The sequence below is a fragment of the Panthera onca genome, chromosome A3, assembly GCF_046562875.1.
Source record: "Panthera onca isolate mPanOnc1 chromosome A3, mPanOnc1 haplotype 2, whole genome shotgun sequence".
Classification (NCBI taxonomy): Eukaryota; Metazoa; Chordata; class Mammalia; order Carnivora; family Felidae; genus Panthera; species Panthera onca.
Genome location: NC_138341.1, coordinates 85,584,888 through 85,611,810, shown reverse-complemented (window position 1 = coordinate 85,611,810; position 26,923 = coordinate 85,584,888). Strand labels below are relative to the sequence as shown.

The 26,923-nt window shown below is 46.6% G+C and overlaps 1 protein-coding gene across 4 annotated transcripts in view; it reads right to left on the bottom strand.

The window, feature by feature from the left end:
- NCK2 (NCK adaptor protein 2) overlaps window positions 1-26,923 on the bottom strand; it is a 153,740-nt gene that overhangs the window by 92,450 nt on the left and 34,367 nt on the right. Inside the window, exon 2 of one of the 4 annotated variants that reach the window (XM_060610024.3) lies at window positions 1,941-2,072. The exons of the other annotated variants lie outside the window; for them this stretch is intronic. The gene's annotated coding sequence lies outside the window, so the exon portion shown is untranslated. The remainder of the gene's footprint in view (window positions 1-1,940; window positions 2,073-26,923) is intronic. 4 annotated transcript variants of the gene reach the window in all.

Sequence of the window (26,923 nt, the reverse complement as noted above, 5' to 3'; positions counted from 1 at the left end):
ATCACTGCCATGTGGTTATTTAAAATGTTAACATTTGAGAAAGCTGGATGAAGGGTATACAGAGAATTTTGCACTATTTTTGCAATTTTTGTAAGCCTAAATTTATTTCAAAATAAAAAAAAATTAATTTTATCACAATAAAATGGCATATTGGTGAGGCTGTGGGGAAGCTCCTATACTGGTGACAAAAATGCAAAATCACACAACTCAGTGAAAAGCAATTGGGTAAGATGTATCAAAACAGAAACAGCCTCGAGGCACCTGGTTGGCTCAGGGGGAAGAGCATACAACTCTTGATCTCGGAGTCATGAATTTGAGCCCCATACTGGGTGTAGAGATTTCCTAAAATAAATAAAATTAAAAAAAAAAAATAGAAACAGCCTAAATGTCCATCAACAGGTAAACAGTAAAATATATTACATGTATATGCAAAGTGCTAGTCACATAAAAAAGGAGGAATGCCTCTAAATTCTAAAGAGGAAAGAGTTCAGAAATAGATTGTTAACTAAGAAAAATACGGTTAAGAACACTTGAGATTATTTTCCCAAATGCATTTATCTATGAAGAAACTTAACTACCACTTGGCTGCCTGGTTAAGCTGCCTCAAGTGCATCCCGCACTTTATCCTCATTATGTTGAGATTCATGACCCATTTGAACTTAATTATCAGTAACCTTGGTGAGCTCACTATAGGCTTCTCCAACTAAATAACCCATAAAAATAGGTTTTTAATCCTAGCTACAGGGATCTTTGGGGAACCTCACTATTTGTATCTGACAATACGAAAATAAAAGCATTTCACCCTTCATTTCTTCTCTCTAAATCAGTCCCCAAACTCTAAGGTTACTTTTTATTAAATTGAGATACAATTCACACACCATAAAAATTCGGCAATTAAAACGTATTCAGTGGTTTTACTTATTTTTAAAAGTAAGTAATAGAGAAACCTCTTTATGTTATAAGAAAAAGGGGGGGGGGAACAATAAGGAAAGTAATGACTTGAGTAACCTATTACTTAGATATTTCCAGAACATTCTGGACGTACAAGAAACTATAAGCCTTGCCTCTAGTGAGGCCATCTGGTGACAGGAGGCAGGCTTTCCTCCACGTTAGATTTCAGCTGCCTTTTGTTTGCTTGTTTATATGCATTATTCTTTCAAATAAAAATTTCTTTCAACAAAATAATAACAGCAGATAGAAAACAAATCTTACAGCAAGCTAACCTTAACATCTACTCCTTTCAGAGAATCCTAAATCCTATAGCTACTTATGTTCAAAAACACATCTTCTGGAGATTGGAGATAATTTAATATTGGCTCTGAAATAAATGGATCACACCCGTAAATTAATGAGAACGTAGTTATAATTTTGTTCTCTTCGGAAATGAACTGAATCAGATTAATGCAGCCAGTCGTCCCACAGTCAGACCTTCCTGAGGATGATTAAACTCTTTAGAAATCTGCAGTTAGTGCCAGTAGCTTTAAAAAGTTATGAAACCATAAATTAATGACTCCACACCAAATTGCTCAAAGAGTTTTCAGGGCTAAATTTACGAACTGGTTTTGTTTTCCAGAAGCATCCTGTTTCCACAGAAAGGCAGAAGCCGATCGGCTTCCACAATCTAAGGTGCTTTGTCTCAACTGTGGTTACCACATGCTTGGCTTCTGCTCCCTCATTCCAACTATGGGGTAATCATAACGAATCCCATCTCGGTTGAGAGTTGCTAGAAACCCAATCAATGATTTTTTCCTTAATGTGATTACAGCCCTCTCCCTCAGGCCTGACAGGAACCCCAACATGATGAGGGCCGTGCTATACTCTCCACCAACCCTGAAGTCCCCACGACGCCGTACTGTGAGTGGGCACAGTATTTCAGGACTTCCTTCCACTTGCCCACACAGACTGGCAGCCTGCCACTTGGGCATGCCGACTTTTCTTACTTCGGAAGACATGGAAACCATCTTCTGCCCTTCCACTGGAACAACACAGAACAGGGCTGGTGGTCCCTTCCTGCCCCAGACCCATGAGTGCAACATTCGGCACCCGGAAACAGCACAAACTCTTGTTTTATTCTGCAGAGAGAAAAAAAAAAGTCGACGCAGGCTTCAGAACCCTCTCATATTTAAGGGCCTCCCCCAAAAAAAACTAGTAGAAAGGCTAAAATAGAGGTATTTTCTAAGGTTCTGAATTTGGCAAAGGAAGAAAAGCTTATAAATCAATGTCAGCTTTTCTTCTGTGGGCGCAGGGAAAGAGGCAGAAAGAAAAGGGATTGGTGGGATAAGGTAGGTGTGAGTCAAAGACCTAAAAAGGATAATAAATGTTTGTATCTTAGGGCCACAAAGCTAAAATCAAAAAGGAGTTTTGATGGCTCAATCTATTTCTGAAAGACCACCCTCCTACATCGTAACACATTTCCACACCCACTGGCAGCGTCGAAACCAACCACAAAGTGTTAAAGCTCACCAGTAAAAAGTCCATAAAATTTAGCCCAGAAAACCAACTCCTAAGAGGGCTGACATACCTGTGAACTGTCATCGCTAACATCTTAACTATTCTAGTGATATATATTTCCTTTCCTGGAATCGAATTTGTATTGCATTTAATTGTGTCAAGGAGAAATGCCGATCCATTTTTTCCCCAAATCACTTAATTTACTCGATGCAAAAGAGTGGGCAAGTACAAGGTGGAAAAAGGAGGAAAAGGAGCAGCGATGTCAGGAACTTCTGGAATAACACTAAACTACTGGGTACTCTTGTTCACCACCAAAGGCAAAAAGGTAGCCAAAGCTCTGAAACCATCAAGGACCAGACTTGCCCACCTTAAACATCGGCCTCCTATGCTCTGTGCTCACATTCCCAGGGCCTCTCTGCAAACAACCAAGTGCAACTGAACACAGTGCTGTTATCCCCCAGGTGGCTCCTACCTGTAAAAGGGAGGATGCCCCTTTCATCCGTATTGCATTAAAATCACAATACAATTGAGAAAGAGGAACCCTTTTGCACTGCTGGTGGGAATGCAAACTGGTGCAGCCACTCTGGACAAACAGTATGGAGGTCCCTCAAAAAATTAAAAATAGAACTACCCTACAACCCAGCAATTGCACTACTAGGTATTTCTCCAAGGGAAACAGGTGTGCTTATTTCAAAGGGGCACATGGATGCCAATGTTCACAGCAGTGCTATCAACGACAGCCAAAGTATGGGAAGAGCCCAAATGTCCAGCGATTGATGAATGCATAAAGAAGATGTAGTTTATACATACAATGGAGTATTACTCGGCAGTCAAAAAGAATGAAATCTTGCCATTTGCAACAATGTGGAGGGAACCGGAGCGTACTATGCTAAGCAAAATTAGGTCAATCAGAGAAAGACAAATATCGTATGATTTTACTCATGTGTGGAATTTAAGAAACAAAACAGATGAACGTAAGTCGAAGAGAGGCAAAAATAATATAAAAACTGAGAGGGAGGCAAACCACAAGAGACTCTTAAATACAGAGAACAAACTGAGGGTGGCTGGAGGGGTTGTGGGTAGGGGGATGGGCTAAATGGGTAATGGGCATTAAGGAGGACACTTGTTGGGATGAGCACTGGGGATTCTATGTAAATGATGAATCCCTAAATTCTATTCCTGAAATCATTATTACACTATCTGTTAACTAACTTGGATTTAAATTTAAAAAATAAATAAATAAAAATCAATGTTGTAAAAAAAAAAAAAAAATCTTAAAAAAAAAATCCAGGGTATTTTGCAGTTGCCCTGAGATGGAAGGGTGTGTGGTCAAATACCATCTTTGTATGTTTCTTAGGTATTTTTTTTTCCTTCTTTCAGTCTTGTTCTTTTATTCATTCATACACTTGGGGTTTATTACAAAAAAAAAAAAAAAAGGGTAACTGAATTATTCACTCCTTTCTCTAGCTGAAATGGAGTATTTCATAAGATAATAAAAAGAGAATGCAAAGGAAAGAGATAAGAAAAATGCACACCATCCTCAGAGTTAGCTTGGACACCACCAATGACAAAATAACTTCATAAGACAGCAATAATGCCCACCTTCCCACTAGTCACCTACACTCATGTGCGCCTTTGAATGAGAATCTTTCATAAACGGAAAATATGGCAAAGATCAATTCTGAACCCAAGTGCCCCGAACGCTGCCAACTCATCAAAATTTCAACTTTAGTCACTTTGGACCATCCAGTTGGTGTTCTAGGTACACACACCTAACAACTTGTGCTTTCCTGAGACCTGGGATAAGGCAGAATTTGTCTCCCCCCAAAATACTTGGTTACACATGATCTATACCAGAGTAAACTAAAATGGAGCTTTCAAGTACGGAGTTACTTTTCTTTATACAAGCCTGGGGAGGCACCCATCATTGATGTTCTCCTGTCTTTTCATTTGAAATGACTTGTGTTTTCCTAAAGTCCTAGATGTATCTATTGAAGAAGAAGAGAGAGAAGAGAGAGAGGGGGGTCAAGTGAGGTGACCCAAGCTCTCAAAAGCTTGCTTGAAACTGAGAGGGTTTCTCCCCGGGGACACGTTGACGGGTCGGTGTGGGTAAATCTTTGTCGCAGAGCCGGGCCCATGCACTGTAGGGCGGTAACCTACAGCCTCCCTGGAGCTGTGACAATCAAAAAGGTCTCCAGACACTACAGACATTGCCAAATGTCTCCCAGGGAACGAAATCACCCCGCTGAGACCCACTGAACTAGAATACATGAAAATGAAATAGACCAAGTTGTGTGTGTGTTTTAAAATAGCCAAAATAAGACAGGAATATTCATGTATTTTCTTAACTATTTTGGAATACGATTAAAATATTTAGACGGCAGTTTCTACAATTACCCTTTCCAAAATCACTGAATAAATAGGCATATTCAGTTAAATTCAATGTCATGATTAGCTAAGTCACAGTATGCCATGTAATTAGAAGACAACCTCTGAACTCAGGCTTGGGAAAAGTGGGTAACGTACGCTATTACTTATTTAACAGAATGAGTAATATTGAAAATAAATATACAACTGTATGAATATATGTCTGTGCTTGCGTTAAAAAGCAATAAAAGGGGGAAGGAGCAAAAAATCTTTTTAAAAATAGTGATGGGAAGGGCTAGAGAAAAAGAGGCTGAAAATACAGAATGAGACCTAAGCACAGTTGGTTTGGCTCTGGAACTATCAAAATGGTTTATATAACTGTAAACCAATATTAACTTTTTTAAGTCCTAAAAAATCAAAAGCAGAATGGAAACCAATTAACCAAGTCATATACTGAGTTGATGGCATAAACATACAGGGAAATTATTCCAAAAGACTTTGAAACACAGTAATTTGACTGTATTTCCCTAGTGGGATAAGCCTTAAGGACAAAGATATCTTCAGCTGTTTCACTACTCATATTATTGGTAAAAATGTTGGTAGGTATTCTAAACATTATGTGTTGTGTATAAATACAATAATCAAGCAAATAAGTTCTTATGCTAATTTTTTAGGGGCAAAAATTTTCGGCACATGAGAAAAGCAATACAAAAATAAAACCAAAGAAGTAAAATATCTTCTAATTCTAATTTTGAATTAGAAATATCAGTATCTGGGGCAGTTGGTTAAGTGTGGGTGGCTCAGTCGGTTAAGTGTCTGACTTCGGCTCAGGTCATGATCTCATGGTTTTTGGGTTCGAGCCCTGGGTCAGGCTCAGTGCTGACAGCTCAGAGCCTGGAGCCTGTTTCTCAGATTCTGTGTCTGCCTCGCTCTCTGCCCCTCCCCCGCTCTCACTCTGTCTCTCTCAATAAATAAATAAATAAATAAATAAATAAATAAATAAATAAGTTTAAAAAATTTTTTTAAATATAGCAGCATGAATTTACACTGGATTATGTGCGAAAACAAACCAAAACCAACGAACAAATCCACCTTTATCCACTGAAAAGGTCCAGATACAACAACCAGCCTGGAAGCAATGGCCCCTAACTCCCAAACTGTGGTCCCCAAATTCCATTTCCTACTAAGGAGACCGCGGTCTTTGAAGAAATGTGGGCCCCAGTCTGGGGTGGGCACGGCCCTCACTTTCAGTGACTATGTGACTATGTCACAGACTCTGGGCATGAGCAGAACATGGCAGTGACCTCCAACAGCTCAGCTTGGCTGCAACCGGACACTTAGAGGGGTGACAAGGATGTCAGCGGCAATGAATGAAAATACTAAAGAAATACCTTAAATCATGAGCTCATAATGTCTCTAAAAAGAAAGACACACAAAATACCTCACTGGTGGCTAATGGAGGATGCTGGGGAACCAGAACTGTAAGATGTCAAATAGGGGGCAAGACTTTCCTAAGTAAACGTACCTCAGGATAACAGCTGCATATTCCTTTCATCTGGCAAGGAAACACAGAAGGAACGACACGACCAGGATGTTTTGCACTCCTGATGAATTATGGATGGAGGCAGTGATCACCAAGGCTGCCTGTTCTCATGCCCTCCTCCCAACGGGAGCACACACACTACCCATCAAGCACTCTTGCCAGAAAATCAAACCAGAATGGGCTCCAGCCCTGACCAGCTGCTTACAGGAAACACCAGGACGGGAGTGGGGAGGCATGTCAAGTAAGGATCTGGTTAGCAAGCTGCAGCTGTGACAAACCCAAAAAAACTTAAGACTTGCTTTCTCCAAAAGATCAATCACAATGCGGGGGGTGGGGGGGGGGTGGGGGGGGTAAAAATGAGAGGGTGGAGATATCAGATAGACCACTCAACAGCAATAAATTTTTTCAATGTTTGAGAGTGAGGGAGAGAGAGTGGAGGAGGGGCAGAAAGGAAAGGAGAGAGACAGAAGGCTCTCTGGCAGGCTCCACACCATCAGCACAGAGCCCGACGCGGGCCGGAACTCAAATCACGAAGTCATGACCCAAGCCGAGATCAAGAGTTGGACGCTTAACCGACTGAGCCACCCAGGTGCCCTGACAGCAATACACTTTTGAGATAGGGAAATAGGAACACTGGCTGCAGGTTTGGTAAATCAAGGAATTACTGTTACTGGAGTATTGACTATAGTATTTACAGATGAAACGAATCGGTATCTCAGTTTTGTTTCCAAAATAAGCCACTGGAGTGTGCAGGAGTTTAGATGGAACAAGACTGGCCATTAACTGATAACGACGCACTGAAGTTCTGACAATGGGAAGTCATGAGGATGCGTTCTATGATTCTACCTTAAAAATCCACACTGAATATGGTTATCCCAGAAACTAAGAAATCACAGCTTACAATGAGAGACAGTCAAGAACATCAAAAAAATAGTGCAGCCTGAAGGGCCTTCAGAAACCACCAGGCTCCAAACCACCTTCTCCACAGGAAGGTCGCTAAAGTAATCCCAGAACATTGGCTAGGTGCCAGCGACACCACAAGGGAACGGCGTTTCTGAAATCTAATGGCTCTGTCCAGCCACCAAGGCAGGACGGGGCAGAGGAGGCGGGCGGAGCGGGCCGAAGGTGAACCTCTACAGAGCTGACACACCCTTATAAGCCTTCTTTTTACTATCAACTACTAAGACATCAAGGCTCTTCCTTTTGTTTGTGAATACACTTCCCCCCCACCCCAAAATAAGGTGTTTAGTAATTTGAACTCCACCCACCCCCAAGAAGAAGAAGAATCTGTTCATTCAAAATTTGTAAATGTTGAGAACTTACTCAGCTGTTGAATATACAGTAGACAGTAAAACATTTTAGTGTCTTGTGAAAAACACAAGTAGCAACAGCAGTGACTCGTTTTTACACTGAGCACACTACGTACACTCTTTCCAGCTCACGGGCTGCAATGAGAATGCGCAGCACTGGTTTGCCTGAGCTGTAAAATTATAAAAATTAATACACTTACCAAGCACTTACTTAGAGAGGTCACTGTGATCAGTTGTGATAAAGGGAGTCCGTCAGAATACTCTGTAAACATACAATGAACTGTTGATACACAAGTAAAGAACAAGGATATCCCAAGGACATTAGGCCAAGATAAAACTGCTGGAAAATCCTGGCTGGTGAGGACTGAGGGAGAAGGGAAGGTGCATTCACTAAATTGGTATTGGAAGCACCCATACAATGCCCTGCCCTGAAATTGGCAGAGACTATCCCTGCCCGCTCACTGCTCTCTGGGGCCAGGAGAAGGACGTGAAAGCAAAAGAGGTTAAATGAGGAATATGAAAAATGATCAATTTCTCATCGGTGTGGCTGTAATTTACATCACTTCCCCAGGCTTCTCCAGATGAAATCAACATTCTCTTACAAATTACTAGAATTTAAGTCCTAGGGGGGAAAGGATTAAAGATGTGCTCTAAGCCCTTCACTTAACAAATGAGAAAAGGAAGGTGCAGAATGGCAGAGCCCCAGGGCCACGCGGGTTTCAGGGTGGCTCAGGTGCCTTGCCAGTTATGTTACTTAAGGGTATTTCCAGAGCTCCGAAGTTTCCTGGCTGGAGGTGACAGCACCCAAGCTATGTCATCCAACCCTTGTCAAGTTCTAGTGATAAGAGAACCATCCTAGTGGTTCCTATCTGTGTGTTGACGTGAAAGGGAGGACAGTTTCATTCTGGCTGATTCCTTATGAACCTCTGTGGGTGACAGCTTTCCTCGCCGGCCACGTGGTGCACGGGCTGATCAGCCAGGGTCTTGCTCTGGCACAGGTCAGAGGTCAAAGCACCTCCCATGACTTGCCTGTGTGCACAGCTGGTGGCAAGAGGCCCATCTGGACAGCAGCCTTAAAGACTGGCGGAGCTCACCAAAGACCAGCTCTACCTAGTTACACTTACTCCAGGTGTGGCGAGAATGGAAGCCCAAGGCCAGAGGTTCCAGCAGCCCACCGTGGCGCTGAGCCCCCTCTGCCTGAGAGTGAAGACAGGCTGGAGGGTGAAGGGCAGTGAGATACCCCATCAGGTGGTGAGACGCTTCGTGCAGCACCACCTGGCACATTTCCCAAGCCCCCCAGAAATGGCAGCTCCATCTACGGCTCCTCTCAGGGGTGTGGAGGAGCAAGAAGAGGTCAGGGGAAGGGGCTGCTGATCCCCCCAAGGATCCGCTCGCCAGCACGCCACCTGACACAGTGCCCAGGCGTATAACCTTACCCGTCTTAAGAGCCTGGCCACCTGCCAGCCTATGGCACTGAGCGGCACAGAGACTGGTTACCACTCTGAGTCAGCACTGCAAGACCTACTAAAAATAAGTGGTAGGCAGTTACACAAGCTGCAGGAAGTGAAGAAACGAGAGTCTGTAATTGTAATCCGATCAACAAATTCTAAGGACGCGAGCACTGTTTCTTAATGGTTTGCTTTTATGTCTGAATGTGCAGGCCTATTTATGGGTTTTGATGAAGAAGGAACTTACTGTATTTTTAGCTCACAAATCAACTTTTAATTCTTCCCATTCTACAAATGGGAAATAACATTTCACATAGCACAAGCAATAAAAATTAAGATGTTTTCAAGATAAGCCTCTTCTGTGCGTTTGCATTTAACACATGACTATACTTACTACACATCAAGCTGATTCTATGCTCCTCCTCCAAGCAGGGGGTGAAGACAGAAGTCAACATCCATTTGTGGAAATGGAGTTAACTGTTGCCAGTGGCCAGTGTTGTCTGGTGGCCAGGACAGTGGTTCTCCTCGTGTGCCCTGACCACCAGCAGCAGCAGCAGCAGCACTTGGATGTTTCTTAGAAATGTGGATTGCTGGGGCCCACTCCAGACTCCCGAGGCAGAAATTGGGAGGTGGGAGCAGCTAATCTGGAACAATCTCAAGTTTCAAAACCACGAACCACAGGGCCAGATCCTCACAAGAGCTCATTACGGGCAATAAACACTATACAACGTGCTTCTCAGACACATTTTATTGCCCATATTAGGATGTTATCTACCAAGAGAATCATTTTCATCAAAAAGACTCCGCGAAACGGTTCTTCAATTGGAAAGAACGCTCTTCTTTGGATCAAAAGAAACAGGTTAATTTTTTTCTCGTTGGAAAAAGTTATAAACCATTTTATGTGCACCTGGGTCAAGTGCACGTACAAATGCAACCTTGGCCTGGTCTTCACCCCTCTGGAAGGTCCCAGTCTACCCACTGAGGAAGGGCAGTCTGATCACAAGAGACTGGGGGCCTGGGGAAGGAAAGACTGGCAGAGACACACACATCAATACATCCCGGCCGTCGTATACTCTACATTGGGGCTTGTCTGTATCTGCTTAGCATCCTGGTAAGATATTTTTAAAAAAATTTTTTTTAATGTTTGTTTACTTTTGAGAGAGAGACAAAGTGGGAGAAGGGGAGGGGCAGGAAGAGGGAGACACAGAATCGGAAGCAGGCTCCAGGCTCCGAGCTGTCAGCACAGAGCCCGATGCGGGGCTTGAACCCACAAACCATGAGATCATGACCTGAGCTGAAGTCAAGACGCCTAACTGACTGAGCCACCCAGGTGCCCCCAATTAAAAAAATTTTTTTTCAATGTTTATGCATTCTGATAAGATTAATGCAACTAGAATACATTTTTACGAACTCAAGGCAATATATAAGAGATCCACTGCCCTGACTGCGGTCTTACTGTGTCAAAAATGCCCAGAATTAATACAGATGTCTTGAAGCACAGAGTACTGAACTACAATGGTTTATAATTGATTTAAAGCTATTAAAAAATGAAGAGAAGGAATCAAGGGAAACTAGGAAAAAAGCATGCATTTTACAGATACAGAACCTTTAAATATTTGTTTTTGTTTATTTATTTTTGAGAGAGTATGAGCAGGGGAAGGGCAGAGAGGGAGGGAGACACAGAATCGGAAGCAGGCTCCAGGCTCTGAGCTGTCAGCATTGAGCCCACTGTGGGGCTCAAACCCACAAACCATGAGATCATGACCTGAGCCAAAGCCGGACACTTCACTGACTGAGCCACCCAGGCGCCCCACAGATACAGAACTTTTAAAGAAAAGAAACAAAAACTAGAAAACTCAGAGGAGGCACCTTGGGGATGGTTACTAAGTTCTGCCCTGGCCAACGGAAGAGTTTTATGTAATGTATATAATTCTCTAATGCACCCTAGGTAATACCCTACTATATCATACAACTACATACACATATATGAATACCACTTACAGTATTTGCTGAGATGAAGACAGACAATAGTAATTTCAGAATATCCATCCCCATTAATGAGAAGTTCATTTTGATAGACTATGAATCCAAGGATACAAACCAGAGGAAAAAAAAACCTAAGCATACGCAAAAGGCTGAACAGTCATAACGTAAATGGGGCTGATAGAAACGGTAGCAAACAGAAGAATTTCCCTCTTCTTTTAACCTACTTTTAGACAATGGCTTACTCCACTGGAGAGTATTTTATGAGTGCAGGAGTTTCCAGGCCACAAAAATCCTTTCAACCAATGACAGCAATAGTGTCTCACTTTGATCTCCAATTCACATAGCTGGTTAGAAAGACTCACTGTATTCAGAACTGGTCTCCTTCCTCCCTCTTCCAAACCCCCCAAATTCAAATAAACAAAAGAGAAAAGAAAGTCAGTGCTTAAAAGTTCCCCCCACCACCATGTCTGCACCCTGGTGCAGCAGATACAATCTAGAGTGGGGTCCCAAGTAGAATTGGCCCCTGGGGGGCAGTAAATGAGAGGCAGGAGTCTACTCGGTCCCCCTGGTCCTGCAAATTGCTACCAAGTGACCTGTGAGCCAGGAGTCTGTACACAGTCCTCGTCACAGAGGAGCCAGGCTCACGCCAGGGGATGAGTTCCTCTTACAGAATGGGCATGGGTCCAAAGTAAAGCAAAAAAAACATCGATTTCCATCTCCCCATCCCACCCCTCATTCTTGTCAAGGCAAGCCTCCTTTTTCACATGAGGGAACCTGGCTGCAGGGATGTCCTCGGAGGGGTTGGGGGTGGATGGTCTCCCCCACAGTGAGGGGCCCGATGAGGCTCACTGCATCAGTTCGCCTGGACTAACGTAAGAAAATTCCACAGAGTGGGTGGTTTAAACAACACAAACTGATTTTCTCCTAGTTCTGGAGGCTGAAAGTCCCGGATAAAGGTGTGGGCTGATTTGGTTCCTGCTGAGAGCTCTGTCCCTGGCTTGCAGACAGCCGCCTCCTCGCCATGTCCTCACGTGGCAGAAAGACACCCAGTTCCCTGGTGTTCTTCTCAGGAGGGCTCGAGTCCTATCAGATCCCCGCCCCACCATGAACTTCTTTAACCTTGAGGACTTCCTTCGAGGCTCTATCCCCGAACACAGACATGCAAGGGGGCTAGGACCTCAACAATGAACACTGGGTAGGGGTGCACACTTCAGTCCAGATGGGGGAGCTGGCCCAGGCAGGGCCAGCAACTGGATCATAACTGGGGCTAGGGTTTCCACACGTTCCACGGCACTGAAGTGACCCTCCTTCAGTATGAAGAAAAGGACCCAAGAAAGAGGAAGAGGGCTGAGTAACGCAGGGCTGTGGACTATGGATCAGGAGGGCAGGAGGAACGGGCAGCCGCCAGACAGCAGGCACTGAGTGGATCACTCGTGAGAGATGTGGATGAGGAGCAGAGGTCAGGAAAGCTGCCCAGGGGTCACTCAGCTAAGAGGGGCCAGGCAGGGTCGGGCACTGAGGCAGCCAGCCAGGAGGAGGGCAGCCTTCCTGGCCTCCATGACAAGTGGGGAGGGAAGAGACCCAGGAAGGGGCAATGCTGGAGCCTGGGGAGGGTGGGAGGGAGGAAGGGGCAGAGGCCAGGACTGGAGGAGGCAGAAAAATGAAAGGCAGTGGTGGAGACAGGAGCTGGAAGCGCCAGGCTGCAGCTCTCCTCAGAGCCATACTGTGGGCCAGCACGTGCCAGGTCCTTTACAAAAGCATTCAGTTCTTCTTCACAGCCCTGTGATGGTGACAATTCTTCCTTTTCCTGAACACACATACAGGCCCCGAGCTGAAGGAACCCCACTAGTGGCTCGTGCCTCAGGGAGGAGCAGACACAAGACCCAGGAGGGGTTCAAGGCCAACCCCAAGGCTGGAGGCAAAGGCTCCAAACCCAGAGACCTTTCTAGACCAGCCTGAGCTGGCACGTGCTGCCTAGGGCCAGGAGAAATGAGTGAGTGCTTACGGCCAGACCTGGCTCACAGCAAGTGCTGCTCAGTTAATGATAACTGCTATTACATAGACTCAAAATAAGTGTTGTGTTTGGTATCAGAGCCATCTGTATACAGATCTCTTTCTTCCCTCTATCAGGTGTGGAGACGGTCTGCAATTTACCGTTCCATCCACAACACTAATCGCGGTGCCCTCCACAGAAGAGATGATCGATAAAAGGCTGGATGAGTGAATTAATTAACTGATAGAGAAATGTACCATGCAGGGGACATGAGAATAAGGCAAAGAAGGCAGAAGGTAAATGAGAAAATCGACAGATGGGCAAAGAGTGGACACACATAGACACACATAAATGAAAAGATGCAAAAAAAAAAAAAAAAAAAAGGCAAAAGATAATATGTACGGGGGAAAAATGGTCTGGGTTCAATGATTTGTGTCTCCCCAGAGTGTCTTTCAGGACCAGAAGTATTTCACTGCTACCAGCTATCATCATCTATTTTCTTCAGCACGCCAGATAAGAACAAGTAAATAAACGGACATCACAGTTACTAGGAATTAAGCACCCTCCGCCCAACCTCCTGCTAGCCCAGGGGTGACATTCTGCATACGACTGAGTTCTCCCGGGTCTTTTCCTACAAAGCACAATAGCAAACATCATGCTGCACAGGGCAAGGCGACCCCAGACTCAGCGGGAAGGCTACAAATACCTAAGCCGACACTGAGGCTGGTTGCACGAGCTAGCTCAGCGGCTCTACTCTATTCCGGCGGTTTTACACTTAACCTGCCCCTTATTTCATGGCAGGAAAACCCATCTGTGGGTCCATTCAGGCTTAGAGAAGAGGTAAACCAGGCAGCATTAAATTTCTGCTATTGGATGTCTTTTGATTGGTCACTTTTACTCCGTTTTAATTTTATCTTTGTGACTGATGGGAATTACATGCATATGTCCCTCCCATGATGACACCATGACAATTTTCTATGGCTAACAGACGTCACAGGAGAAGGAAGCTTCCAACTGGGCTCCTTGGTAGGGAGGGGAAGACTGTCCTCAGTTCTTTTCCCACCAGTACACAAACACCGCGGCCACCTTGGGCTCTCAACCACATTACCCAGAACCAAATGCCTGCTCCAGAAAACATTTTGAATTGTGAGGCTGCTCACCCCTGCATTCACAATTTCTTAACTTTAGCCACATATTAGTACTATAGGATGAAATACTATGCATTGCTTAAAAGCACTGAAATGGGGGGGGTGCCTGGGTGGCTCAGTCGGTTGAGTGTCCGACTTCGGCTCAGGTCATGATCTCACAGTCCGTGAGTTCGAGCCCCGCGTCGGGCTCTGTGCTGACAGCTCAGAGCCTGGAGCCTGCTTCGGATTCTGTGTCTCCCTCTCTCTCTGCTCCTCCCCTGCTCATGCTCTGTCTCTGTCTCAAAAATAAATAAAAACATTTAAAAAAAAAAAAAAAAAAAAAAAAAAAAGCACTGAAATGGGAAATGTCAGAAACACTAGTGATCACGTACCTTGTCCACTCCCTGGGGCCTGGAGCGGTGGATGGACACCAGACCCAGATCAGGGAGACAGATGCTCCCTCCAGAAGCCAAATTTTCATACCCTTTGTTCATAGTTTTGAAGGTGCTATCATTTCCACTAGACTGAGCAAGAATCTTTTATGGAAAGCATTTACTACAATGGCCTGACCCATTCACATGCTCCATTGAAACGCTAGCAGTTAGTAGCATACACAAATGATAATAGTACATTCACGCTCACTTGTGTTGTGCAAACCTCTTCACGTCGTATACTCCTCCGCCCTCCCCACTAGGACATGGGAAGGCCGGAAGGATGCGCCGTTCCTCTGGGCATTCCTAGCACAGTCTCTAGCACATGGTAGAAACACACGTAGAAATAGTTCTTGAAGGCCGCATGCCCCTTCGCTTCCATAGAGGCCACACCAACACTTTCTGGCCTCAAAAGGAAATCCGAAACAATGTGCTATGTAAGCAAGTTCATCTCTCCTCGCCCCTTCCCCCCCTAGCTCCACGTGCAGGAGGAAATGCTTCTCACTGGCTATACAAATGAACACGTGCCACACCGTGTGCACGGTTTGCAGCCAGCGAGTGAGGCCAGCACGGAGCCAGTTCTGCATCAAGTACTTTTACCCTAAACAGAAAGCATGCTGTATGTGAGCGACGGGGCAGGATCTCCGCATGAGGGCACCGTGCAGTCACTAGCTCTGCTTTTTGCCTCAAATTCTGTCAAAGGCAACTCAGATTGACCTGTAGAATGGTTACCATCTAAGCAACATGTGAACAGGAACAAATTAACACAGAGACTGTTAACCATGCCTCCATCCCAGGGATGACAGGCAAGTCGTGCCTCATGTGCTGGGTTACTTGTGCCACTAAAAACACACCTCACTAATTAAAAATGGAAAACCAACCAACTAAATGATCACAAGGGCCGCTTTAGTTCATAAATATGCCAGTTAGCACACTGTGATTGATAAGGAAGTTCTGACATCAACTAGAGAAAAGATGTAAACTAAAAAAGCCACGTTCTCCTAAGAGCAGAGTAACATTTTCAACAGAATCAATGACCACTTGTTCACATCTAAGACTGCCTTTACAAAAACTGCAACAGGTATGTCTTCAGTTCTGTTCACGCATGCGTGCTAGAAATTCGTGCTGGACAAGGACATGTATTTCTGTTCTCTGTTAAAGCCCAAACGCAGCTGATGTGGTAGAACATGTGGCCTATAAGGAACGGAGTTCTCTCCATACCTCTGTCGTCCAGACAGTGACCAGATGAAGACTGTGCACCATTAAGGCTGTGAGTCACGGAACATATATACATCAACTTTTACACGTTGCACTTTACTTTAGGAAAGTAAAACAAGACCAAACTGCTTTTTGCTAGCTGTGATATTTTTATTTACAGGAAAGAGACTTCTCTAAAGCAACTCTGCAAAGGATTCATGTGAATTGCTAAATGTCTCCTCCTCTAAAAGACACAAGGCTAGTCTTCCACAGCCACCACGTTCCCCCGGACGTGGCCCAGCGTGATGACGGTGTCCTCGGACTTTACCTGTCACCCTGCAGTTGTACAAGTCCATTCCGGGGACAGGCTGGCACCTAACAGGTGAGCCAAGGTGGAACCAAGACAGAGGCAGAGAAGCCTGCATCCGTGTTCTTCTCCACCTCCCAATAGCACATGTCCCAAGGGAGCATGGTGGGTGAGCCCCTAACCTTACAGTATGACTTGCGGCCTTATAAGAAGACAGAGACCCAGGGCGCCTGGGTGGCTCGTCGGGCAAGCATCAGACTTAAGCTCAGGTCATGAATTCACAGTTCGTGGGTTCGAGCCCTGTGTCAGGCTCTGTGCTGACAGCTCAGAGCCTGGAGCCTGCTTTGGATTCTGTGCCTCCCTCTCTCTCTGCCTCTCCCCCACTTGCACTCTTTCTCTTTCAAAAATAAAGATTGAAACAAAGAAGAAGAAGAAGAAGACAGAGACCCATGGGGGCCACCACGTGATGAAGAGGGCAACGAGTGCAGCCACAAGCCAAGGAACCCCAGTGCCTGGGGCAACCGGAAGCCAGTAGGAGGCAAGGAAGGATTCTCCCCTCCAGGTGTGAAAGGGAGAAGGAACTGTCAACACCTGGACATCAGACTTCAGGCCTCCAGAACTGTGACACAATTAACTTCTGTTGCTTTAAGCCACGGAGTCTGTGCTACTTGGTGGCCGCAGCCCTAGGAAAGGCACGCAGTTAGTTTCTGGGGACACGGGAGCTACTTTCCAAGCCAGACGGCTGCCACCCTTCCAGCACGCTCCAGCCTGCCCTGTCCACAGCCCAGCAGTTTGGAAGGCGCATCAGAGAGCCAAACTTGGGAGAAAGAACCAGATGATCTTCTCCTCAACTTTAGCCATTTAAGGGCTTTAAAACAGTTGCAAAGTCATACACAGAGCATGAAAAGTCTCTTTTAGAGCATGATCAAAGAAATTAAAACACCTCTGAGCAGACAATTGCTTGTGTATCTCTGAGGAAAGAAACATAATGCAATAATCACCAGACTCGGTGACCACGAAACACTGTTCTCCAGAACTTACAGTGCTCTTAAGGAAGAACAAAAAAAATTACTTAGTCATTTAAAATAAAATTAAATAAATAAATTAGTTAAATTAAAAAGCTTCCATAGAAGACAGTCAACAGAAAATCACTCCCCGTGGGTACGGGTATGTACCGAAATCCAAGTATCAACAATGCCATAACAAGAGTAACATCAGCTCCAACAACAGTTACTAACATACACAGTTTTACCCGTGTAACTGACCTAAAGCCCCCCACATATGGAATGGAACGCTTTACAAATTACCAAGCACTCTTCATAAAGGATTAGCAGTTAAGGTAAACAAATCTAACTACGTCCTATGCTGCCATTAGGAAATACGGCAGCAAAGGGCAGCCAACAGCAACATTAGGTGCAAGGCCACACTGTGCCCCTGCCCCTCCCCAACCCATCTCCTTCCACCTGTACAGAGGGGAGACTTTGGTGGGGAGCTGGATGCCCCAGGACGTGCAGACCCTACTTTACTGTCCACCTTCTGTCCTCATCCTCCACAGGTAGAAAAGTACTTCGTGCGTGACTGGCTTACTGAATTGTAACAAGGTGTCCCTGCAAGGCACACACCTAGGCTCCTCGTTTCAAAAGAATCTCTCGAGGTCCCCAGCCGGCTGCGCTGCTCCCTGATGAGGCTATCGGCATTCCCGAGCACCTTCCTCATGAAGCAGGGCTAACCAGACGTGAGCTCAAGTCTGTGGGGAAGGCTGTCCATCTCCTGGGTTTTAGGAAGACGTGTTCAAAGCACACACATGCTAGAAGGGTGGTCAGGGAAGCCTCTTTTCTTAGTGACAATCTACGAGGTTCCCCGAGGAAAGGAGGGATGCGGACCAGCCACACTCAGGCTAGGTTACAAACGGCCCTTTTGGCACCTCTAAACACGACTCAGAACATTTTCATCGCCATTACTGTTCAGTTTTCAATCTACATATTTTAAAGAGCAGCCCACGGTGAGGCTTGCCAGACCCCTTTTGGCACTAATTCAGCAGCAGCTAAGACTCAGGCTCACTCTGTTTCCCCGGCTGCTTCGGCAGCAAGCACGGCAGATCTTGCGAGGATTTTAAAACCACCTTTCATAGGATTTTAAGGCCGCCCGCTTTACTTTCCAACAAAGTACAAAGAAAGAAAAGTACTAGCTACTAGTGGAATTCAAGAGCAGGGTGCTGGGAACACAGACATGATGTGTGGACAGCATTCCCGAGGTAAGGACTTGTGTCGCACTTAAATTAACTTTCATAGTTAAGAAAGGAGTGCTGAGTATACATGGCGTTTCCCCTCAAGTTCTCCAAAGGCCTTCAGCCCAACCATCACTGAGATGGAGAGGTGGAAGGCAGGGGACTGGTGTTGAGGGAACATTGGCCGCAAGGGGCAGGCAGATGACTGGTTCCCCCTGGTCTGTGGGAAGCCATCAGGGATGTGCCTGGTACCCCCTCCCCCCCCTCCCCCCGCCAGAAGGAGAGCCCATCACTACTCCCCAGGCCTGTTCAGCCGGTCTGCTGACGACAAAACCAGGAAAGTCACCCTCCCAAACTATTCGAAACTAGTGATGGGAGGAGCGAGAAACCACCTAGCGAGACTTCCCACTCAGATAGAATCCTGATTCCCAGGCAGACGCTGGGTTTTACAACCTGCAATCTTGGTGTTGGGGGCTTCCCATCGTGGTCACAGGTTAGCACGTGGCCACCCTTCCCCCCAGCTTTTCTCTAGCAAGAATGGAGTGAGGGAGCGGATGGACCCACAAGGAAATCAGGTCTTTGTCCACGAGCTGCTCCCTTGGCTTAAGGGACCCAGCGTCTTCAGGTCCCTTGGATACTGTCATGTTGATACCAAAGCAATCGGCAGCTCTATGTATTTGATCTCAACCCAAATGCGTTACAGCAAGAAATACGCTGGGACTAGTATATATGCACGTACACCAGTTCATTCAGCAAACACCCAGTGAGCCCGACTACACCGCCAGAGTCCTTCTACTTACGGACTCAGGTGCCAGATGAAGACACAGACGTGGACACAGAGAGATGATGACTACCACTAGTCACAGACAACACTGACTGCAGGGTTATCACACGCCAAGTAACAGGCTCTTTTCAGGCACCACTCTATATACCTTACAACTCTCCTAGGAGATAAATATGACCATTGTCCCCATTTCTCAGATAGGAAAACTGAGGCACAAAGAGCCTTACCAGACCAAAGTCACACAACGCCAGGTGGAAGGCCATGATCCACGTGAGGGGACCAGATCTGTACTGCCTCTCGGGATTAAGGGTGTGAGTGTTCAAAGGCAGATGTACAGGAGAGGCCCAGGAAGCCTCCTAAGATGGGCCACCGGTTCTAGTTCTAGGGTGATCCAGATGCTTCAAAGGGCCGATGCCACTTCAGTCCTGCCATGTGCAAGGAGGTGAGCAGTGGTGGCGGTGGGGGAGGCAGGCCGAGTGCTGGGAACAGCATGTGCAAAGGCACCGTGTGTGAAAGTGCCTGGCCTCGCTGGAAGGGACCAGTGTGATCAGTTCATAAAATTTTAAAAGTACTAAATGGTGGCAGATGAAGCAAAGATCCCATTTTTTAGGGCCCTTTAATAACCCTAAGGAGCCCAGACTTTATCATGAAATGGGGACCCAGAGGTTTATAAGGAGAAAAGTGTAACAAGTAGATCTGTGTATTAGAAAATCAAGCCCAGTACCAATAAAAGGCATTGATGAGAGGGAAAAGAGTCCAGAAGCAGGAGGACGAAAGGGGTATGGCCAAGTGGGAGAGAAAGGCCTGATCCGGGCCATGCGAAGACAGAATGTCAGTTTTTCAAGGCTCGGCAACCACACGCTACCTTCTGGTCTGTGACTGTTGGCTCAGTGTAATATACTAATAGTGCCCTTTTCTGCCCCCAAAGGTGTCCTGGTGAAAGACGGCCACCTTGTTCCACACCCATTTGGACACTATGTGGGGCATGAGGGAAAAGCAGGATTTGAGGATGAAAATAAGAATTTTAATCCAGATACCAAATAAAAACAAGGGCGCGTGTCTTTTACACACGTTTACATACGTAAAAACCATACTATGGAAATATGGTGATAGATATCCAAGCATTCATGACTGTCAATGCCCCCCATTTAACCTAAATGCTGGGAAGCAAAGCTTTTGCACTGAAAATTTCACTTTCAGAAGCTTTCAAATATTCTATGATATATATTAGTCTTGATTAATCTCATAATCAGAAATTTTTTTTTAGTAAAAACGTATGCCTCATTTCTAGTGCATCCAAAATATTTTTCATCAAAGCGATGCCATACCATGAGGAAAAAACAAAACTAAATAAAATGGGAGGAGGAAGAGCTTGCAAAGAGGGTCAAAGTGAATTAAATAATAGAGGAACAGCAAAGTCCGGAGAATTCAGTCAGTTGTAAAGCGTGTGGGCGTGTATACGATATTATGTAAGCCAGCAGAAGGGAGTCTGATCACACATCCCCACACAGGCGGTGGCATCCCCACGCTGCTTTTCACACGTTGGTTCCTCTTTTTGTGCAGCTAAGAAAATGAATCCCATCCTACAGCCTATATGAACCCCACAAAACAAATGTCCTGCTAGGGATGTACGTGTGCCCACAGGGAAGCGTGCATTTTAAACAATACACTAACCAAAGGGTCTGATTCAAAAGCCACATTGTTAGTGGAATAAAACCAGCATTCTTTATGCCTTCCCTCCACCTGTGCCAGGCTCAACCGGTGAGGAACAAGTTCTCCCTTCTCCCTACCCACCCATGGAGCCACGGTCTTCTACCATGTCTGGCTCAGGGACTGTATTCTGTGCCCGGAAGCCACGTTTTGCTATAACGCTGCAAGCCTCTCACTTAGTAGGGGTACAAGGCAATGCTGCTGTACTCTGATAAAGGATGATAAGGGCAATCGACTTAAAGTATCCCCTTTAATTAAATTAATGCAAAAAGATTAAAAGCTCGGGGTGTCATCTTCTTTGTTCATTTCAGGAGGGACTCAAATAAACCCATTTCACTAACCATGCCGAATCAAATTATTCTCAATAATTTCTCAATTTAATACTTCACGAAAACCAAATTTCTGAGTTTAAAAGAAGATATTCTTAGAGCAAATTCATGACAGTCTTTTTAAAATAGCCACGGGCTCGATTTATGCACACAAGCAGCAGTTGCAAGGGCATTATTTCCTACAGTCCAAGGAGAAACGCACTGGGGCTCTGGCCGACGATGCCCTGCCAGCTGATAGAGTCACAGCACCTGGCACTACTGTGTGGAGGCCTGGTCGGGAAAAGTCCAGAGGGAGGCTGCCCAGAACCAGTGGCTTCCCCTCTGCCCTCAGCTGCCCTCTGCCCATCCCCATGCACACGTAATAAGGGCAGGTATGTTCTCCAGAACACCCTCCTCCTCCCTTGCAGGAGATGGTCCACGGACCAGCTCAGAGTAGGCACCTGACCAACGTGGACCAGAGAAGGGCCAGCCTGAGAGGTACTGTACAGAACACTCTGCTAGGCCAACGGCCTCCGTGCTGTTGCTGGGGACTGCCCACCACATGTGCCGAGGGAGGGAAGCCAGTCTGCAGGGTGCAGACAGAGGCAGAGCAGAGAGGCAGGTGGCTTTCCCGGTCCCCCCCACCCCACACACACAGGATTTCCCAGCCAAAATCCCGCCCTTAGGACAACTTCGTCTCATGCTTCAGGGAGCTCAAGAGGGGTACCAGCTCCTCTGAGCACAATGGGGGGAGACCGGGAGAAGAAGCCCAGATGCGAACAAGGAATGGGGAGATCCAGGGAGCCGAATCAAGTCAGGGTCTGCAACAAGAAAGCTTCCTGTTAGCGGAAGAAGGGAAGCAGGGGCTGAATGGATAAGCGACACCACTCTGCTGTTGTGTGAGCCTCGTTACCATCAGCAATGCCAAGCTGCGCTTCAGCAGGGCTGTGCAGGAGAGCTCGCGGTTGCTTCCTGCTTGTCAGCTGTGAACAGCGTGTTCCAGGGCTTCAAAGAGTGGTTTTGTCCCTCCACCGATGCCACTCTGCACTAGAGGGAACCACAGTCCCCTCGCCGAGCCTTTGTATACACCACCACCGAGATGCGCAGTGCACACATGGACGGCTGGTGACTTCCCCACGGTGCAGCTGCAGCCGAGTCATTTAATATTCATTTCTATTAGCCAGAACGGTTGTGCCCAACTTTTGGTTTGGGTTTCCATACCTTCCTGTGAGTGCAGTCTGCACGATGCATGATGAACATATTATCAGTAGTCCGTTTCTAGTGAGCCACGCACAGAAGATGATACGGCAGCCACCATTTGCCCCTGCGTGCCAGGGCACACCGGGTCACTTCATCCCGCCCACACTCTGGAGAATCCCTGTGCCAGATGTGACCTGGCATCCAAGCCACTGCTACCCGACCATGCTCTCCTCTGTACCGCTGGGGCTACGTTTCCCAGGCCCTGCCCGCTGGATTCTTGGTTACGTTCTGCCAAAGAGAGGCCCTGGTGCAACATGAAAAGGCAGGAGGAAGACTGAGGACCTGCCCCTCCCAGAGCCCCGCCCCGCCCCGCCCCAGCAAGCAGGGGATCTAAAACAGCAGGGGCAATGCCGGTCCAGCAAGTTGCTGAGGCTCAGGCTGTGCTTAGCTCCTAGGGCAGAACAGCACAGGCTTCCTGCTGGGGGTGGGGGAGCGCCGGGTAGGGGTGGGGGCGGGGTCTTGCTCCTGGGTTCTGGGGGATTCCCATGTCCTTGTTTTGCTCCTGCGGACCTAGAAGCCGGCAGAAACTTTCTCAGTTTCTGCTCTGTGGGTAACAAACATGTCTTCCCCCTTTGGCCCCTTCAGCCCTTCACACACTTTTATAACCATTCCCTGGACTAGACCTCGTGCATCTGACACACCTAAGACGTTTCTATTTTGTGACCAGAGAGGCCCCAAGGAGGACAGAAAGAAGCTCACAGCCAGAGTAAAGCAGAGGCCATCTGAAAAATTATGGCTGGCAGTGATGACTCTCAGTTGAGTCAAATCAGAAAGAAACCAGAGGGCTGTGTCACTCCTCACCTGTCACCTGTGGTCTGCTGGCTAAAGGTCCCTGCAGTCTGGGCAGAGCTGACATCAATCACCCTGCTGGCACAAGTGAGCTCCAACCAGCTGGACAGGCTGGAACGCAGCTAGCTAGCCTGCATCAGCCGCTCGAGTGACCATGCCTAGAAGAAAATCCACAAGTTCCTTTTTCTGATCATGCTCAAAATGTCATAAAGGTCCCCTGCTGGGCCAGGGAGCAGCCCTCTCTGGGTGGGGAGGCGAGGCACAGGAAGCAGCCCTGACAGCTGGGTGACCCTGCACCAGCCAGATGGCCCACCTGTCATATGCCTGGTGACAGAGGGCCCTGAAACATTTGTAATGCTTGCAGAAGTAAGGGACAAAGGCAGGGTAACCGACTTTGTTACAGAAATTCCAGGAGGCACGATGAGTATAGTTGGAACAAAGTTGGGGGTCTCCCACTGCTGCCCAGGACACAAAAGGGAAGTGGGAGAGACTGGTGATAGGAGACAACAGAGCAGACCTCTGGGATTCCCGGGGGGAGGGGCAGTTCTGAGGGCCACATGTGGCCTTCCCACACCCACTTCTCCCCAGAGGTGGCCCACAGTAAGGGACATATATGTGGCGCTCTGCCAAAATAGGCCAAACCAAAATACGATAGGGGCATTTTCTTCAAATCATTCCCTAGGTAGAAGTCATTCAGTCCCAAAGCAACTGAAGGTCCCAACAATTATGCCTTCGGCTAGATGTGGGGGTTTTTATACCCACAAAACCAAAAGGGAACTTTGACAACCAGCTATTCCAACACTCACATTTACAGATGAGGAAATTATGAGCATGATTAGTGTTCAAAAAATTTTTTCACATTGAAAGAATCCAGTTGAACTGATGTAGCTCCTGAAACTAACACACGGGGAGGCGGGCGCTCTTGGTTAATTGCACCAGGCAGGGAGGTCAAGGAGGAAAGAAACCCTAATTTTCAAAAGGGTATAATCAGCTGGATTATTCTTCACTTAAAGGTAGCATGAGACAGTGCCTTTATCTATAGCAGAAAGTACTTAAGTTAAACCATAAATTCACAAATAATGTTTAAAATCCAAATGAGACAAGGAAGAACCTTCAAAGGTTCAATAATGGCAATTGAGGAAAACAAGCAAGTTCGAACAAACCAATGTGAAGTTAAATTTAAAAGTTACATTCTGGTTAAAACTAACACCAAGAAATGATATACATATGGAATTCACTTTACGATACCCGAGTGGGGAGCACAGGGGAGGGAGACAGTGATGTGCTCTGAGCTGCTGAAGCTAAGTGACATGCACACTGGGGACTCTCGGTGTTTCAGAATTTTCTGCTGTGAATTTAAGATCCACATAAAACAAGCAAATTCTCATCAAATATGCACCCTCGTGTCATACACAGTGCAAATTACTTCACGTGGGCCTGGCATATCAATACCACTCCTTAATGCATGTCATTTATTATTATCTTTTACCAAATGAAGTTAAGCCAAAACCAGATCACAAGGTATTCAGATGACACGACATTACTTAATTGCTAAATAAACGAACCTGGTAATGGTTTTTGAAAGCATTTTTTCAATTATACATCATGTACAACTTCTTGAGCCACATTTCATTGCACAAACACAGAACTCAAAAGAAAGGCTGCTTTATAGATGACATATTATGTATTAATCAGTGCCCCACAGATGACTCCCACAGCAGCTAAATAAATACGAGTTAAAACTGAGTCTGCTTGTGACACAGATTTTCGTGATGCCCAGGCATCTGAGACCCGCATCCACCTCGCCCATGACGGACCAAGGCTCTGCAGGCGGGTCTGTAATTGTGTGGCCACTCTGGCCATGGCTGACCAGACCGGACACCTGTCCTGACAGACAATTGAACACAACTCCAGGGACTGAACACATCAGGGCACAAAAAGCATCCCTATACCCTTCACAGGTCGGCCACCAAATTCTTACATCGACTCTTCAATACATCGGTTTTGTACCTGCTCAAACAGAAAATCCTGAGCATAGGCCAGACCGCCATCACACCAGGTAGAGCACGAACCTGCTTCGAAGGGGGCAGGGGTCCAGAGACTGAGCGGAGGACTCAGATTTCAGGTACCTAAAACATCCCTCGCTCATGTCAGATTGCTAGATGCACATTTCATTTGGTGTCTCTGGTATTTTTCTTATGATCTAAATGGAGTCTCCATTTTTTTTAAGCAAAATAAATCAGTTACACAAATGATGACTGAACTACTCAAAGGAGTACAGAAGAGCAGAGCAAAATGCCACACTACCGTCACTCTCCAAGAAGCCACTGGGTGCAAGCTCCTGGGAAGCAGGGACTTGGGCCCACCTACAACTCTGCCTGACACACAGCAGATACTCAAATACTTGTTGAATAGGTGACTGACACTCGAGATCTTTCAAGGAAAAGATACCCACACACTAAGAAGCTACAGCATTTAAGTTAGGCATTGTTGTGCCAAAGAGACGCCACTGCGGTCCGAATGTGTCCTGCCCCAAGATCTTATGGTGAAATCCTAACCCCCAAGGTGATGGTGTTAGGAGGAGGGGCCTTGGGAGGAGCTTAGGTCATGAGGGTGGAGCCCCCATGAGTGGGATTAGTATCTTCATAAAGCGAGCCTGCAAAGCATCCTCGCCCTTTCCACCCTGTGAGGGTCCGACAAGTCTGCAACCCAGAGAAGGGCCCTCACCAGACTGACTGTGCTGGCACCCTGACCTTGGACGTGCTGCCTCTGGTGCTGTGAGCAGCAAATGTCTGCTGTTTACAAGCCACCCAGTCACCAGCCTAAGCAGACTCACAGGTGCTATGGCTGTGGTACTGGGGTTACTGTAGGAAAGATTTAAAGTATGAAGTCGCCCAGATGACAGACACCCCAGGAATCTTTCTACTGAACTTGAAGTTACCTGTTCAGCAGGTTCCACATACATTGTTGATGGTCACGAACAACACAGGAGAGAAGGGGGTGCTCCCAGGAAGAAGCGGCCTGAGCGAGACAGGATGCGACCCACACGGTCACTTGATGGGGAGGACAGTCTGCCTAGAAGCCCAGGGCTGGAAAGCCAAGGGACATGGGGGCTAACACTGCTGGAAGACACAAGATACTGCTGTGAGTTTAAACGGAAGAGAAATGACAATGACAATCCTTGGCTTTATCTGGGACAACGGTGGAGGGAACGAGGCAGGACCACAAGACCGGGTACAGGGAGAGTGCAGGGCGGGACGCAGGCCCCAACACGACACTCAGCTGCACCCACGGTGTAAACGGAATGGGGAGAAGCAGCCACTTCCAGAAGGAAGTGCTCAGGAAGCAAAACTCTAGCACGAGGTTGGAACGCCTCAACCCCCTGAAATCAGAGGTGACACAGCTTTGCTGTTTTCTCTCCGTGTCCTCTACGATGATGACCCAGTGGTGACGGCAGTGAAACGCAAGTCCTTGCTCAGTGTAGCCATGTGTCAAAACGTGAGGTTGGCCCTAAGCTCGGGTCAGGGTGGCAGGACCGGAGATCGAGTCACTTCTGGAGAATCTGAGACTGGACCACAGCGGGGAGAGGCCGGAGGGCACTCAGGATGATACCCACATCCACTGGGAAGGAAGAGAGCAAAGTGTCCCTTCTCCTAGGCCTTCCCCCCACTAAACTCAGGCAGAT